General features: G+C 33.9%; 1 long non-coding RNA gene across 2 annotated transcripts; it reads left to right on the plus strand.

Moving 5' to 3' along the window:
• Nucleotides 1-16255: 16255 nt before the first annotated feature.
• Nucleotides 16256-18700, plus strand: LOC148620086 (uncharacterized). 2 transcript variants are annotated; one of them, XR_015921709.1, is made up of 4 exons: nt 16256-16389; nt 17397-17463; nt 18143-18216; nt 18552-18700. It is a non-coding gene; the product is annotated as an uncharacterized LOC148620086 (long non-coding RNA). The 2 variants fall into 2 exon arrangements; XR_015921708.1 differs by lacking the exon at nt 17397-17463.
• The last annotated feature ends 745 nt before the right edge of the window (nt 18701-19445 follow it).

Here is a 19445-nt window from a genome sequence, read left to right on the forward strand (position 1 = left end):
TTGCAGCATCTGACATAATTTACATATTTTTTTTCTAACTTTAAATCGAAAGTAGTGGTACTACTAAAGGCAAAGTTTGCGAAAAAGTTTTTAAAAAATTTAACAGTTAATGTGATATGTTTTGAAATACCTTGTAATTTTTTTTTTAATTTCCATGGGAAATATGGTTGTAGCGGACAAATTTATACATGTACCCTATTCTGCGAAATAAGAAATTTCAATGGAAATAGTGAAATTTTTAGTTTTTTTAATTTTTAAATTTCAAACACAATTTTTAAGATGTTTGGGATAATTTGTCATAAAGTTGTAATAGATGTTCAAAATATTTGAAATTTATGAAAATTGTTGACCTTTTCTGTATTATGTAATTTATGTGATTTTTTATTATTGTCATGTATGAATATTTGACTTTTTTCAAAATAAAAGTTGTACTGTTAACTTTTTGTTTTCTTTGAGCCAAATATATTACTGAACATTTAAAAGAACAGTTAATGCTGAATAACTGTGATGGTTAATGATTTTATGAAACTTCACACCTAGGCTAGAATAGCCACTTAAACTGCTTAGATGTTGGAGCTCCGGGTCACTCATCAGCCTCATAATCATACCAGTAAAAATGACACTGTTGGCACATTAATGCAAATTTTGAAATAATGCAACCTCTTGGCACTTAGCAAGTATGATACACATATTTCTAGAAAAGTATATATACACAGAATTCCAAAAATCCACATTCAAAGTGCAAAAATGCCAAAAGTACACAAGTCAAAAAGTGGCTATTTCAAGCATGGACATGATAAAAGAAGACAAGTGCCTACCATAAAATGGGAAACTGAGCCTCAAAAGACTGTTTTTCATAGACCAGATGCAAACACTAGAGCAGAGGAAACATTAAACCCACAAGCATTACCTATTTTGGAAGAGAATGTGAAAAAAATGGAAAACCCACCAAAAATCACAGTACTTAGAGAAAAACCTGGGGAGGAGAACATATTTGAAAAGTACATGCACCCTAAAATACAAGGCAATAAGGACACTTACAGATTTCTACATGCAGATAAGACTTGTAAGCTGTTCACTGAAGCATTTCATGAACATGTAAACCAATTTCCAGACTGTCCAGGCAATTTCCAGTTTGACTACTCAAAAGAGCGACAGCATACCATGTGCTAAATGGAAAGTGTGGTATGTACATTGTGTGGATACAAAACTAAAATGGTTCCTCTTTATGAAGAAGTAGACTCAGGCAAGAGAGGCAGAAAGGCAGGTGCACCAAATATCAGACTGCAGATTGCACTAGCAGACAGTAGCATTTCAAATAGTGCATGGTGCCAGATTATGAGCACTATCAGTCATCCCGCACCATTTAGTACAAACATGCAGAGACAAGCAAACACCACTGGAGAAGAACTTGTGAAAATGAACAAAAAAGACATGAAGGAACAAAGAAAAACTGTAAAAAGGACACTTCTAAGACATGGGTTCCCAGAAAACACACCTATACCAGCTGAAACTGACACACAATACAACAAATCCTTGTTCGGTCACCGTAAAACAACACCGTTTCAGCCTGCTACCCAGGCTACAAGCTCACTAGCAGAAAATGTGACAGTAAAGAAGAAACTTATTGGACTTCATGATGCAAACAAGCTTTGTAAGACAGCAAGCTATTTAAGATCACTTGGAGGAGATCCAGAGTGTCCAGGCCACCCTGGTCATTGTTCAGCAAACATGAAATGGAGTGCTACAATTGGCAATGAAGAGAGATATGGTGAAATACTGGCTGATATGCTAAATGAAGATGAAGAACCACTTATAATTGGACAATTAACAACAGATGGGGACAGCCATGCATTCAGAGGATTTAGCCGGAAACAAGAAGAAAATTTAAATTTCATACCTGAGAACCTTCGCGACGCCAGACACTTAGCCAAATCACAAGTGCGAGCCTGTGACAATGCCAAATTCAGTGAAATGATGCTACAGTTTGTAACTAAGGCAGACCGTACTATGCTCCAAAGACGATTTGCTATTGACTTAAGCAACAGATGCACAATAAAGTTCAACTTTGCTCTGAAGGAGTGTGCAGGAGACATGAACAAGCTTGTGAACAGACTTAGCTATGCAGCAGATGGTATCATTGCATGTTATACAGGACATTGTGGAGAAAAGTGCAAATCATACTCCTATGTATGTAAAGGTACTGAGCAAGATCACTGGGGCAAAGATTTTATGCCAGATGAGGAAGCAAAATGCTTGTACATGACAGATGATGATGAGATACTTGTGCGTAATATAATAAACATTCGATTTGGTCGGACAAACTTGGTTAAGACTCGCTTTGGGACAACGACACAAAAGTGTGAGGCCGTAAACCGAGGCTATCGCAAGTCAGATCCAAAAGAATCTACTCACCCGAGGAACTATTCTGCTCGTACTCATTCAAGTACACACAGGATTAATCATGGACCAGGGGAATCTGCACTTCTGAAGTGTGAGGCTCTTGGTGTACCACTTCCACCAAACTCGCGTCCGGTCACCAAGCTGAAAAGACAGAATGAGAAATATGAATATGATAGACAGAGACAAAAGACACCAAAGGTGAAAAAAGCTAGAATTGATTCTGCAATCAGGAATTTTAAGACTTATGACTCAATACCAGATGAGCCTGATACATATAAAAAAGGACTAGCTGACTCTGAATCTTGTGAAGTGATGCAAATGAAAACACGAAAGAAAACGTGCAATGAACATGGATATTCAAAAGGAAAATAAGACTTTGTTAGGACTTAAAACTTACATTCTGCAACTAAAGAACACAATCTGGGTAAGTTGAATGATGCTGGCATGCTGGGGGGTCCACATTTTTACAAATTTGTCTACTATTATTAATTTCTGGCAGTTCAAGGGACAAATGTTCAGCGTTAATACATAAACTGTTATGGCAAATGTGTGAAACATGCAAGTGCGGGGTATATCTAAAAGATCATGCACAAGCATATACACAAATCTGTGAGCTAAATGATATTTAATCCTGCCACCAGGCCATTTAACTTTCAAACGACCATATTTAGGGCCTCTAGTAAAGCCTCTTTCTCTTTGATTAACAGCAAATCTAGTAGACCAAAATTTACAATTTTTGGAATTTTGCTGATTTAGATCAATTTTAGAATTAAGCTTGGCTAATTGCAGAATTTTCCATTGGGGATCCATTTTGGAAATGCCATGTGACCAGTACCTACCCAGGTTATGTAAATTAGTTGCAGCATCTGACATAATTTGCATATTTTTTTTCTAACTTTAAATCGAAAGTAGTGGTACTAGGTCTCAGTATCGTATAGATTTCTCCATTGGCTCCAATGCTAACGGTGCATGTTTCAAAAATTTTTTAAAAATTGAAAAGTTGATTCAAATAAACTTTCATACATATATCATGTTTCAGGAAATGTTCAAATTTGATTTTAACTCAAAAAATCTAGACCAGTCCACGAAGATTGGAAAATCATCAAACCTTGAAGTCAAAAGCACATGTTTTCTACTTTCACTTTGGTATTGTTGTTGTGCTGCAGTACTCCCTATCAACTGGATATCCTTCCTCTTTCCTGTCTTTGAATCTGTAAATAAAAATCACACATTTTTTTCTACTTGGATACATCTTTAAATATGGCCAAAATTCAAGTTCAAAATTAAATGCAGCTCTTTAAAAAAAAATAAGAAAAAAAAGGAACTCTATTTTATTAGCCTCCATGTTTTGACGTACACCCGCTCAAGAATATCAATACGATACTGGTACCTATTACTAAAGGCAAAGTTTGCGAAAAAGTTTTAAAAAAATTTAACAGTTAATGTGATATGTTTTGAAATACCTTGTAATTTTTTTTTTAATTTCCATGGGAAATATGGTTGTAGCGGACAAATTTATACATGTACCCTATTCTGCGAAATAAGAAATTTCAATGGAAATAGTGAAATTTTTAGTTCTTTTAATTTTTAAATTTCAAACACAATTTTTAAGATGTTTGGGATAATTTGTCATAAAGTTGTAATAGATGTTCAAAATATTTGAAATTTATGAAAATTGTTGACCTTTTCTGTATTATGTAATTTATGTGATTTTTTATTATTGTCATGTATGAATATTTGACTTTTTTCAAAATAAAAGTTGTACTGTTAACTTTTTGTTTTCTTTGAGCCAAATATATTACTGAACATTTAAAAGAACAGTTAATGCTGAATAACTGTGATGGTTAATGATTTTATGAAACTTCACACCTAGGCTAGAATAGCCACTTAAACTGCTTAGATGTTGGAGCTCCGGGTCACTCATCAGCCTCATAATCATACCAGTAAAAATGACACTGTTGGCACATTAATGCAAATTTTGAAATAATGCAACCTCTTGGCACTTAGCAAGTATGATACACATATTTCTAGAAAAGTATATATACACAGAATTCCAAAAATCCACATTCAAAGTGCAAAAATGCCAAAAGTACACAAGTCAAAAAGTGGCTATTTCAAGCATGGACATGATAAAAGAAGACAAGAGCCTACCATAAAATGGGAAACTGAGCCTCAAAAGACTGTTTTTCATAGACCAGATGCAAACACTAGAGCAGAGGAAACATTAAACCCACAAGCATTACCTATTTTGGAAGAGAATGTGAAAAAAATGGAAAACCCACCAAAAATCACAGTACTTAGAGAAAAACCTGGGGAGGAGAACATATTTGAAAAGTACATGCACCCTAAAATACAAGGCAATAAGGACACTTACAGATTTCTACATGCAGATAAGACTTGTAAGCTGTTCACTGAAGCATTTCATGAACATGTAAACCAAGTTCCAGACTGTCCAGGCAATTTCCAGTTTGACTACTCAAAAGAGCGACAGCATACCATGTGCTGGATGGAAAGTGTGGTATGTACATTGTGTGGATACAAAACTAAAATGGTTCCTCTTTATGAAGAAGTAGACTCAGGCAAGAGAGGCAGAAAGGCAGGTGCACCAAATATCAGACTGCAGATTGCACTAGCAGACAGTAGCATTTCAAATAGTGCATGGTGCCAGATTATGAGCACTATCAGTCATCCCGCACCATTTAGTACAAACATGCAGAGGCAAGCAAACACCACTGCAGAAGAACTTGTGAAAATGAACAAAAAAGACATGAAGGAACAAAGAAAAACTGTAAAAAGGACACTTCTAAGACATGGGTTCCCAGAAAACACACCTATACCAGCTGAAACTGACACACAATACAACAAATCCTTGTTCGGTCACCGTAAAACAACACCGTTTCAGCCTGCTACCCAGGCTACAAGCTCACTAGCAGAAAATGTGACAGTAAAGAAGAAACTTATTGGACTTCATGATGCAAACAAGCTTTGTAAGACAGCAAGCTATTTAAGATCACTTGGAGGAGATCCAGAGTGTCCAGGCCACCCTGGTCATTGTTCAGCAAACATGAAATGGAGTGCTACAATTGGCAATGAAGAGAGATATGGTGAAATACTGGCTGATATGCTAAATGAAGATGAAGAACCACTTATAATTGGACAATTAACAACAGATGGGGACAGCCATGCATTCAGAGGATTTAGCCGGAAACAAGAAGAAAATTTAAATTTCATACCTGAGAACCTTCGCGACGCCAGACACTTAGCCAAATCACAAGTGCGAGCCTGTGACAATGCCAAATTCAGTGAAATGATGCTACAGTTTGTAACTAAGGCAGACCGTACTATGCTCCAAAGACGATTTGCTATTGACTTAAGCAACAGATGCACAATAGAGTTCAACTTTGCTCTGAAGGAGTGTGCAGGAGACATGAACAAGCTTGTGAACAGACTTAGCTATGCAGCAGACAGTATCATTGCATGTTATACAGGACATTGTGGAGAAAAGTGCAAATCATACTCCTATGTATGTAAAGGTACTGAGCAAGATCACTGGGGCAAAGATTTTATGCCAGATGAGGAAGCAAAATGCTTGTACATGACAGATGATGATGAGATACTTGTGCGTAATATAATAAACATTCGATTTGGTCGGACAAACTTGGTTAAGACTCGCTTTGGGACAACGACACAAAAGTGTGAGGCCGTAAACCGAGGCTATCGCAAGTCAGATCCAAAAGAATCTACTCACCCGAGGAACTATTCTGCTCGTACTCATTCAAGTGCACACAGGATTAATCATGGACCAGGGGAATCTGCACTTCTGAAGTGTGAGGCTCTTGGTGTACCACTTCCACCAAACTCGCGTCCGGTCACCAAGCTGAAAAGACAGAATGAGAAATATGAATATGATAGACAGAGACAAAAGACACCAAAGGTGAAAAAAGCTAGAATTGATTCTGCAATCAGGAATTTTAAGACTTATGACTCAATACCAGATGAGCCTGATACATATAAAAAAGGACTAGCTGACTCTGAATCTTGTGAAGTGATGCAAATGAAAACACGAAAGAAAACGTGCAATGAACATGGATATTCAAAAGGAAAATAAGACTTTGTTAGGACTTAAAACTTACATTATGCAACTAAAAAACACAATCTGGGTAAGTTGAATGATGCTGGCATGCTGGGGGGGTCCACATTTTTACAAATTTGTCTACTATTATTAATTTCTGGCAGTTCAAGGGACAAATGTTCAGCGTTAATACATAAACTGTTATGGCAAATGTGCAAAACATGCAAGTGCGGGGGTATATCTAAAAGATCATGCACAAGCATATACATAAATCTGTGAGCTAAATGATATTTAATCCTGCCACCAGGCCATTTAACTTTCAAACGACCATATTTAGGGCCTCTAGGAAAGCCTCTTTCTCTTTGATTAACAGCAAATCTAGTAGACCAAAATTTACAATTTTTGGAATTTTGCTGATTTAGATCAATTTTAGAATTAAGCTTGGCTAATTGCAGAATTTTCCATTGGGGATCCATTTTGGAAATGCCATGTGACCAGTACCTACCCAGGTTATGTAAATTAGTTGCAGCATCTGACATAATTTGCATATTTTTTTTCTAACTTTAAATCGAAAGTAGTGGTACTAGGTCTCAGTATCGTATAGATTTCTCCATTGGCTCCAATGCTAACGGTGCATGTTTCAAATTTTTTTAAAAATTGAAAAGTTGATTCAAATAAACTTTCATACATATATCATGTTTCAGGAAATGTTCAAATTTGATTTTAACTCAAAAAACCTAGACCAGTCCACGAAGATTGGAAAATCATCAAACCTTGAAGTCAAAAGCACATGTTTTCTACTTTCACTTTGGTATTGTTGTTGTGCTGCAGTACTCCCTATCAACTGGATATCCTTCCTCTTTCCTGTCTGTAAATAAAAATCACACATTTTTTCTACTTGGATACATCTTTAAATATGGCCAAAATTCAAGTTCAAAATTAAATGCAGCTCTTTAAAAAAAAATAAGAAAAAAAAGGAACTCTATTTTATTAGCCTCCATGTTTTGACGTACACCCGCTCAAGAATATCAATACGATACTGGTACCTATTACTAAAGGCAAAGTTTGCGAAAAAGTTTTAAAAAAAATTAACAGTTAATGTGATATGTTTTGAAATACCTTGTAATTTTTTAAAAAATTTCAATGGGAAATATGCTTGTAGCGGACAAATTTATACATGTACCCTATTCTGCGAAATAAGAAATTTCAATGGAAATAGTGAAATTTTTAGTTTTTTTAATTTTTAAATTTCAAACACAATTTTTAAGATGTTTGGGATAATTTGTCATAAAGTTGTAATAGATGTTCTAAATATTTGAAATTTATGAAAATTGTTGACCTTTTCTGTATTATGTAATTTATGTGATTTTTTATTATTGTCATGTATGAATATTTGACTTTTTTCAAAATAAAAGTTGTACTGTTAACTTTTTGTTTTCTTTGAGCCAAATATATTACTGAACATTTAAAAGAACAATTAATGCTGAATAACTGTGATGGTTAATGATTTTATGAAACTTCACACCTAGGCTAGAATAGCCACTTAAACTGCTTAGATGTTGGAGCTCCGGGTCACTCATCAGCCTCATAATCATACCAGTAAAAATGACACTGTTGGCACATTAATGCAAATTTTGAAATAATGCAACCTCTTGGCACTTAGCAAGTATGATACAAATATTTCTAGAAAAGTATATATACACAGAATTCCAAAAATCCACATTCAAAAACATGCCAAAAGTACACAAGTCAAAAAGTGGCTATTTCAAGCATGGACATGATAAAAGAAGACAAGTGCCTACCATAAAATGGGAAACTGAGCCTCAAAAGACTGTTTTTCATAGACCAGATGCAAACACTAGAGCAGAGGAAACATTAAACCCACAAGCATTACCTATTTTGGAAGAGAATGTGAAAAAAATGGAAAACCCACCAAAATTCACAGTACTTAGAGAAAAACCTGGGGAGGAGAACATATTTGAAAAGTACATGCATCCTAAAATACAAGGCAATAAGGACACTTACAGATTTCTACATGCAGATAAGACTTGTAAGCTGTTCACTGAAGCATTTCATGAACATGTAAACCAAGTTCCAGACTGTCCAGGCAATTTCCAGTTTGACTACTCAAAAGAGCGACAGCATACCATGTGCTGGATGGAAAGTGTGGTATGTACATTGTGTGGATACAAAACTAAAATGGTTCCTCTTTATGAAGAAGTAGACTCAGGCAAGAGAGGCAGAAAGGCAGGTGCACCAAATATCAGACTGCAGATTGCACTAGCAGACAGTAGCATTTCAAATAGTGCATGGTGCCAGATTATGAGCACTATCAGTCATCCCGCACCATTTAGTACAAACATGCAGAGACAAGCAAACACCACTGGAGAAGAACTTGTGAAAATGAACAAAAAAGACATGAAGGAACAAAGAAAAACTGTAAAAAGGACACTTCTAAGACATGGGTTCCCAGAAAACACACCTATACCAGCTGAAACTGACACACAATACAACAAATCCTTGTTCAGTCACCGTAAAACAACACCGTTTCAGCCTGCTACCCAGGCTACAAGCTCACTAGCAGAAAATGTGACAGTAAAGAAGAAACTTATTGGACTTCATGATGCAAACAAGCTTTGTAAGACAGCAAGCTATTTAAGATCACTTGGAGGAGATCCAGAGTGTCCAGGCCATGTCAGCAAACATGAAATGGAGTGCTACAATTGGCAATAAAGAGAGATATGGTGAAATACTGGCTGATATGCTAAATGAAGATGAAGAACCACTTATAATTGGACAATTAACAACAGATGGGGACAGCCATGCATTCAGAGGATTTAGCCGGAAACAAGAAGAAAATTTAAATTTCATACCTGAGAACCTTCGTGACACCAGACACTTAGCCAAATCACAAGTGCGAGCCTGTGACAATGCCAAATTCAGTGAAATGATGCTACAGTTTGTAACTAAGGCAGACCGTACTATGCTCCAAAGACGATTAAATATGGCCAAAATTCAAGTTCAAAATTAAATGCAGCTCTTTAAAAAAAAAATAAGAAAAAAAAGGAACTCTATTTTATTAGCCTCTATGTTTTGACGTACACCCGCTCAAGAATATCAATACGATACTTGTACCTCAACACTTATGGTACCAGTATCGTATTGCATATCCCTGAGCAGGTGTACGTCAAAACATGGATGCTATAAAAATATAGTGCATTTTCTTTTTGCCTCTCTACAAACTAATATTTTGTCAAAAGATATGAACAATGACTTATAAGATAGAGCAAACATCACACTGTAAGATGAAGAACTTTTTTAAAAGAAAATCTAACATAATATCATAAAAATGTTCCACTGAAAAGGTTGGTTTGGTGAGTGCAAAACGAAAGTGAAAGTAGGGAAAATGGCTATTTATAGTTTGAGACTACTTTTCTGTCCGATCTTCGTGGACTCACCCTATTTTCTTTGCGGGAAATTATTTTTTCACATGTCCTTAGAAATGCTACATAAGTGAAAGTTTTATTGAATCAATTTACATATTTTTTTAAAAATCCTAAAAATATGCACTTCACTATAGAAGTCTATGGGAAAATTAATACGATACTGAGACCTAGTAAGCCAGTCTTTCAAGTAAAGTTGGATATTCAGCAAGTGGTCTTTACCAGCTGAAAAAGTAGTACCCCAATGCAGGTAACACTTTTAAGATGAATTAGCCAACTTTTGAACCTGATTTTTTATGGTAGCTCTGGTTTTTTGCATTTATGATTAATCTTTACCAAATTTGGAAATGCATTTTGTTTTCATGAATTTGTATAATATCAGTTCAATAAAGTTATTACCTTAACTGTTTATGATGAGCATATCTATATTCATGTAACCTAAATCAAGTAATACTCCTGCATAAAGGATAGTTTTCAAGTTACAACACATTTTAAGTATGTGGTTAGGACTTGAAAATAGTCATTTTCCATACATTGCCTCTTATATATGAAAAAATGAATATTTTTTTTATTTTTTGTTTTTCTTTCAAATAAATAGCTAAAATGAGTTGCCATAGAACTGTGTGGTTGATTTAAACACAGAAATGTCACAAAAGTCAACAGCCAATTTTTTAGTGGACTTTTTTTAGTGGTTCCAATGGACAGATTCTAATGCGGCAAGAAAAATAAAGGTGTTTTTTTATATAAAAACTAATTTTTTTCAAAAAGTATCTAAAGCAGACAGTTGTTATTATAATATTTATACCAATAAACTATTTTTCTTGCATCATAGCTATCTGTTTTAAAGAAAAAGTCCTTTTCCTGTCATATTGAGGTCCATTTGTATCTGCCTGGGGTACCAAAATGGCTGAAAATCTGTATTTTCTGCATATGAAAAGCTATATTTTTTTAAAACTATGATATTGGTATAATTTTTTTGGGGTTTATTATAATTGAAATGACCATATCTATAGTTTAAAACAGTTGGTTGTACCGGTCATTATACTTTACTTTAAACAAGAGGCTCCCTTGAGTTAAAGACAAAAAAGGAGGTTCGGATATTAATATTTCCATATATGGAACTCACAAGTGGAGATTAAATAATGATTTGGAACTCATAGTACAGCTCATGTATCTACCATGACAGAATAAACCACAAATTTGCTTAGTTTGACTAATGCAGCAGCTTTTTATCAAAAGTAATATTTTCTGGCTAACATTGAGATATTAGTCTCATGCCTGGAATAGGGTACCTATATAAAAATTTTAATAGAAAACTCATGTTTATAGCAGGGCAATGATATTCTGAATTTTCAGTATGAAAAGGAATACTCTAGCAGAAAAACAACAACTTCTATGATTATATTGAAATGATTATTAGTAATAGGTACCAGTATCGTATTGCATATCCCTGAGCAGGTGTACGTCAAAACATGGATGCTATAAAAATATAGTGCATTTTCTTTTTGCCTCTCTACAAACTAATATTTTGTCAAAAGATATGAACAATGACTTATAAGATAGAGCAAACATCACACTGTAAGATGAAGAACTTTTTTAAAAGAAAATCTAATATAATATCATAAAAATGTTCCACTGAAAAGGTTGGTTTGGTGAGTGCAAAACGAAAGTGAAAGTAGGGAAAATGGCTATTTATAGTTTGAGACTACTTTTCTGTCCGATCTTCGTGGACTCACCCTATTTTCTTTGCGGGAAATTATTTTTTCACATGTCCTTAGAAATGCTACATAAGTGAAAGTTTTATTGAATCAATTTACATATTTTTTTAAAAATCCTAAAAATATGCACTTCACTATAGAAGTCTATGGGAAAATTAATACGATACTGAGACCTTATCTCGCTGCTGGGACGAGGTCATAGCGGGGAATGAACCGTATATAAAAGCGTCTTGTGTCATGCGTGATTTCGGCACCCCGTTTCGCCACTGACTGACAATACATATCCGAGGTTTCCTCTGTAATTATCCTTTCGTATAACACTTGTTGTTTTATCGATGCAGGAACGCACAAGATGAGCATTCCAGTAACGTAGTAAATAGTTGTACAAACAGTTATTACATAGCTAGCGAAGGAGTTAAATTTAGGTAAATGCTATATATAATATAAATCCTTGGGCTAACGAATGAAACTGCACTTTCTCGGGACTTTGTCTTTATTAAACATAGAACGTGTACATTTTAATACCCAGATCTAACGTAAGATGCTGGCATTTCCGTTCGTCCATAGGATAGTGCCATATCAGAAAATAACTTCCATGCAAGCGAACCTCTTTCACGGGCTGCAGTAATTCGGTTTTGTAATGTAAATTAAAGCATGGACTGTAAAATCATTGGTGACAGTTACACGCATAGACCTGTAATTAATTATAACTCCCTGTTACATGTACGGTTTTAATTCGCTAGTAAATTGTAAAAACCTTATATAAATTAAAAGAAAAAACTCATTCACTAGTAATCAGATCCTTTCAGTAAATATAATTATATACAAGGACGTTTATAATAGCCTATCAAAATCCTTTGGTTGTTATATTTAAAAAAGAAGTATTAAAAATGATATAATTGGATTAATGTGGATATTTTCATGCAAAATTTGGGTGAAAATGAGGAAATATTATATTATGACACACCCCTTTTAGAACCCACTTTCAAAATATCGGTTAAGTTCACGTACGACACTACACAGGCCAGGTGACGAAAAGAATCGCCCTGAGGTACTTTTAAAAAAAATTCTGAGGTAATTTAAAAAAAAATTAATTGTTTTATGGCTCAGACAGAACAGGTGACTCAACAGGTGACGGGATTTACCTGTCCAATATTGCAGTAGAATATGTTCGTTCCCTTACAGTTCTGATCATCCGTGTGTATATAGTGTACAAAAGTGCGTTCCTGTTATATACAAGAAGCTCTTACAGATGAGATGATGACAAAGGTATAATTACAGTAAAAATCCTTAATTGTATAATTTCAAAATCGGCTACATACATGTAGGGAAACTGAAGCTCTAAAGTTTGTCATATCTCTGGTTATAGCTACAATTTATATGATATGCATTAAATTGTATTGTACATACGTGTAATAAGATTCACCCATTCTACTTATCGAAACACTATACGGTAGAATCTGTCCAATATTGCAGTAGAAGATGTTCGTTCCCGTACAGTTCTGTTCATCCGTGTGTATATAGTGTACAAAAGTGCGTTCCTGTTATATACAAGAAGCTTTTACAGATGAGATGATGACAAAGGTATACTAGTATATTCCAACATTACGGTTAAAATCCTTAATTGTATAATTTCAAAATCGCCTACATACATGTAGGGAAACTGAAGCTCTAAAGTTTGTCACACCTCTGGTTATAGCTACAATTTATATGATATGCATTAAACTGTATTGTACATACGTGTAATAAGATTCACCCATTCTACTTTTCGAAAAACTATACGGTGGAATCTATATGTACAATCTATACCTGGTATACACTGAACATACTATTTTGTACAGTTCATATTGGTTACCAAGTGTCTACACGTTGAAGTTTAATGAAAGTGTACATTGCGCGTTTTTCGATTCAACTTTTGCGCCAATTGGATGAAAAACTAGTTTAATTGTCCCAACATATTTCCCCCCGTGGTTGAATTGCGCTTAAAAAGACTGGCACTAATTGTGTCAGTCTATCTGTAAAAGGTATTGATATCAAATATTTCATAAAAATATGAAAATAAAATAGAAGTTAAGAATATATATATCCAAAAAATGCCAAAAAGATGTAATCTACACTTAAATAGATTTACCCTGTATTGGATCTAGTATTGAAAAATCTTTTAAATGGACATTTACTCCGCCCGGATAACTTGCCGGTCCCAAGTCTGGATGTCCCTATCATATGTAAAATCAATTTCAATTCTTCTCATGCGCGGTTGAGCCACGGTGCTTCACACGTCATACAATAAGGATACAACCCATGTCATGCCAAAAACTGTTTTAAAATATAGGAGAGTTCTTCGTAATGTCATCACTTACCTGTGATTTGGATTTGGTTGGCAAAAACTCCCTTGAGTGGCATGGGGCATCAACTTTATATCATCATAACGTTTTCGTTTTTTTAAGATAATTGAAAAATTCTTTTGGTTCTCTACACTGCCAATAATACTCTTTATCCACGGAATTTTAAAATAAATATTCAGTAATTAGACTATGTGAACATAAAAATTTTTAAATCATTTTTAATGATAATAGAGGTTTACATATAAATATCATTTCACATTTATTTTTTAAGTAAAAGAGTAAAAAATTTACACACAAAATATGAATTATTTTATCTAAATGAAACATTTTACAGAACCAAAATTGGATATAAAATAACAAAGTTATAAAGTTTTGAAAATTGGGATTCTAATCATGAATTTGCTAATTGTTTATTTCGTTGTTTATTTGCCAAACCAATTTGACACTTAATGATATGAAAATTAGTGAATATGACATCACTAATGAGATTGGCGAACTCTCCTATAGTGGTCCAATTTCTATTTAAAGACTCCATGAGCGAATCAATGAAATACCAAAAAAAATGTCATCCTTAAAGATCTGACAAGAATATCATAACATTATATCCCTTACGAATAAGTCTATTCAACGGTTTAGTTTACTTACTGGACGAGTATCGAGGTTTCCGTGCTATGTGTAGAATATTACCGTAAAACAAAGGGTGAGAGACAAACATGAATATTTGTCCATAACAAATGAATGATTATTAACTAAGTTATCGAAGTGATAAACTCTATATAAGAGTCAAAATGAAAAGTCTGCATAAAATTTAAATGGTATTATCAAAGTACAACCGGAAGGTTTGCAACCATTGCAATGGTCATCGTCACTCGGTACAGGCATCTCCTTTGGACATTGAGGATTAAACCAGGTTTTATGGCGGCTGTCCTTGGTCCCCTTATAAAGTGATGTTTTAATGTGACATTTGTGCATAATAAATAATCAAACAAATAGTTGCTTCACATGTTTTCGATAAAAGTGAATATAATGTATCATTTTCATAATTTTCTTGGGTAAATTTAGGGTCCTATGTGAGCTCCTATTTTGTAAATATCTTGATCTGCCACACGAAACACGTACGAAGCCATATTACGGGATGTATTTATTACCTAGATTATAAGTGCCCCCAGCTAAACCGACCACTTCCTGTATATTGTACTTAATTACCAGTAAAACGGAATATCGAGCTGTTAATACCTGTAGTCATTTTCTCGTAATAAACGAAAATTTGAGTTTTACGTATACATTTTGACTGCAGATTTTTATTTTTTTAAATTCATTGTAAAGATCACTTCAAATCACTATCTGTATAAGCTAAGTAAGGCAATCATGCTCTCCAGTACAATGTTACAACAAACAACAGTACATATTCCAGTATTCTAACAACTGAACAGAAGATAATATACGTTACAAATGCAAATACACAATCATAATTAAAGTAATTAAGTTCAGACTGTAAATACATGGAAAAGGAACCTACATAAATTCCGCATCACCTTGAAATTTCCAGTGATTTTGAAATATATGCATGTACTATATTTTGAAAGAGGAGGGGCTTCTAAAATAATAAGACTAGACATACTGGCGTCATAACAAAATGAAATTCATCCTCGACACTTTTCATTGTGCACAAAGCACACTATCTATTTGACATCTCTATACCATAGTAACCCCCAGTTTCAACAAACAAGGAATGTGATGATTATCTTAGTTTACATCTAGTAAGGCATTTTTTGTAATAATTCCGTTTGGTTAAATATTTTTGCAGACTTGGTACAAATTCAACAACAAATTTGTACAAATAACACTTAGGAGAGCCCTGAAAGGTTCCGTTTAGAACAAATGTTAAGTACCAGTCAACATCAAATTCAGACACTGGTAATGGAAAAGTGATTCATGTTGGATAAAAAGTAATTCACGGTGAAGAAAAACCTACCAAACAAACGATGCTTCTGTGCAAATTTCATTTACAATCTACATTTTTGTACATACTTTTTCTCTATTTAGCGCAACAAACAAATAAAAAACTAAGACTGGTTATGTGATCAGTAACTGTTTCTAAACAAGAAATAAAATTAAATTGGGTTGGTTTTTGACGTGCTGTCTGATTTTTAGAAAGCCTGATAAAAAATGTACTTACGATTAAAATACTAGGAGTGTGAAATGTGGTGCACGATAGAACGTTTCCATGTGGTCCGTGGTCATAACTTGTCACATTACACCATAATTCGTTTCTTTCCCCTGTATTTCCAAACTCACTGAGAAACTCTTCGCATGAGAATAAGCACGCGAGAATAAGAACTTTCACTGTTTTCAAAATCTTGGATGCAATTAATATTTTAAACTCGTTCTTTCCAAAATAGAAACAGGTTAGTATCTTTCATTCCCGAGTATTCGATATTGTCGTTTACTAATCGAAAATAAACGCGAATTGAAGGATCACTCAGTCATAACCATTTTACTGCTACAAGTGGGGCTGCATGTACTGGACAACAACAGCAGGTCTCACTTCCAGATAATGTTTACTAAAACCATGTAAACATGATGGCTTTTCAAAGGGTATGGTCTGGATTAGACCCCCCTTTTTTGTTGGAATTTTTTTTCAATAGTTTGCCATTTTTTTGGGCAAATGTGGCAGAGTCAAACTTTATAGTTTGCATATTTTAAGCAATGATTTTTATTTATGTACTGCAATGGTAATTCTTCTAGAAGTGATGGAATAAATATCGAGTGAAAAATGTGACTAAAACAGTATAAGCAATGACCATTTTTTAATGCTGGAATAATGCATTTTGTATATGTTCCATAAATTCATCTGTGCACGCAGTAAGACAAACTAGATAGAGGTAGGTACTGCCTCACATAAGATACAGTACAAATGTTTTTTTTTTTTGTTAAAATGTAGATATGGATAGTTATGGGTACAAATGTAACTTGTTTATATTGTTAATCTTCTGTATTAACAATTCAGAAAGGCTTCAAATTTGAAATTAACAATATAGATATGATCATTTGAAACCATAATAGATTCAGTGCATCTAGACCCAAATGTAGTACAGAGTTTTGATTTTAGCATTTTAAATATAAAATTACTAGTTTAGTTTTTCAACCTGTCCATCACACACTGAAAATTGGATGCAAGTTTTCATTAGTGGGTGTAAGATTTCTTGTGTTTGAAGAGAAATTGTGTTACGATTTGGAAATTGTATATATATGGCATATAAGTTGTACTGATTTCATTTTTTCTTCTCATGGACTTAGTACTGTCATATTTTAAAAAAATGGAATATATTTTTTTTTGCACCACTTTTTGCTCTTATTTCTGAACATATCTAACTTTGAAATAATGCATAATAAGTATAATTTTGTTTTGAAGGTGCTCTATGTTGCTCAAGAGAGATTAGAGGATGCATGAAAGGATTCTTAGTAATGACTTGTAAAAGGTGAATGACGTTTGAAGAACTTGCAAAATTAAATATTAAACCAACTATGTCTGAGGAAAGATAAACAAGCTCTAGCTAGATGTTAAGTTCTGGTAAAAATCACTATTACTTGCTATCAGGAGATATCTCTTTTTATACACAGATGCTTTTGTTATATGATTAAGCCAAAAACAAATATCTTTATTGTGTGAATATTCAATTGCAAATAGAGTTTGTCAAGTCCTGTTCTAAAATTATAGTTGAACTGGACCATTATTTTTTAAGCTCTTCTCTTTGCACCACTAACATAGCTTGTGTTTCAAAGGTAATCAAGGGAACCAATGTAATAGCGGCAATCAAAGGAATGTAATTCAGGGACAAAGACCAGACATGGAAAACAGACATACACAACAAAGAACATAAAGTAACTAAAATCATACACACAAAGTAACGAAAGCAAATGAGCAACTCAGACTACACTAAACTTGTTACATTTTTTGAAAGTTCAACGACAGCTTTCTCCACAATCTCTTAATTAATTTTGATTAAACTTACCCCCAGCATGTTTGACTTAACATTGAATGTTACTTATGTGCATTACAAGATAACTGCTTTAAGGATTCTTGCAATGAAAATTAATTAAACTAAATTGAAAGGTACCACATGTATTATCATGCAGAATTGTTTTTCACCATTTCAGGGACCAGCCACCTGCTTGCCTCTATGGTGAATGACTAATTCAGTATATGCAAACTTGATAGCTTATCATATCAGGTATACGCTGTTCTCCAGAATTTTTGTACTCCTGCTTTTTGAGACGGGACATATTATGGCATACTGGTGTCCGTCCATCTGTTCTTCATACTTTGCACAATAAATCAAAAGTGCTGCCACGAACTTATATAGAAAGCATTTTATCTGTGTGTCTGTTTGTCTGTTCATGTTATCTTTTAGATGTCTGATTGCAAGTAATTTCAGCTGTTGATATTAGAAATGAACATATATCAAGTAAGAAAAAATAAGATCACTTTGATTACAAATAAAATGGTATTGTAAAATATTTTATATATTTTGTTTGCATAAAGATTTTTACTTGTTTTATTCTACAGAGACGAGAAAGGAAGCATGTTTCATGGGTTTAAGCTGACCAAGAAGAAAAAGAAGTGCCAAAAAGCTGATTATGGACCTGAATTTAGACTTCCATTAGAATTTTTATAATTTATTTAAATACTAAGATAAAAGTACTGCTCATACAGCATTCTAAGTTTATATTCTTAAACAGCATATTTATAGTCAGAGTGTCTTTGAATATTTTTTTCTATTTCGTTGTTTTACATTTGTGGTTGATAAGTGAATTTTCAAAGTGATTTCATTTCAGACCTATAAAAGATTAAAAACTTCAAAAAACATCCCAAAACAATACAAAAAACCTCTCTCTTTTAGTCATTCAGCTTTTTTATTCATACTGCACAGAAGAAAAATGCACTAAGTGAATATGTTAGGCATACACTCTCTATGACTATCATTGTATTTTAACACAAGATATCCCATGGGAGAAAAAAAATCCCATGGGAGAAATTAAAATCCCATGGGAGAAAAAAAGTCCCATGGGAAAAAAAATCCCATGGGACACAAAAAAATCCCATGGGATTCTATGAAAATCCCATGGGATAAAAAATCCCATGAATTTCAAATTGTAACTACAAATTTATTTTAGTAAATATTGTAAAACAAAATGCATTTTATTAAATCCCATGCAAATCTGCATCCAATGGTTACTCACATGACATGGTAGGTTGAAGAAAAAGCGGCGCAAGATTTGCAATTCAGTGTTTTGCAAATTTAAATTGTCTTGTGTTGAAGGGTATAATGTTTTTACTGGTCCGTCAGTGATCAAACTTTCGTAACAGTTTTCTCAGAGACTAATCACTATTAATTGTAGCGTTCTGAAATTTTGTATGCAGCCTCGGATAGTGGTACCATATGGTTGAATTCGATTTTGG

The sequence above is a fragment of the Perna viridis genome, chromosome 4, assembly GCF_037379345.1.
Source record: "Perna viridis isolate PV_CMFRI_1.1 ecotype Kerala chromosome 4, ASM3737934v1, whole genome shotgun sequence".
In the NCBI taxonomy this organism is placed as follows: Eukaryota; Metazoa; Mollusca; class Bivalvia; order Mytilida; family Mytilidae; genus Perna; species Perna viridis.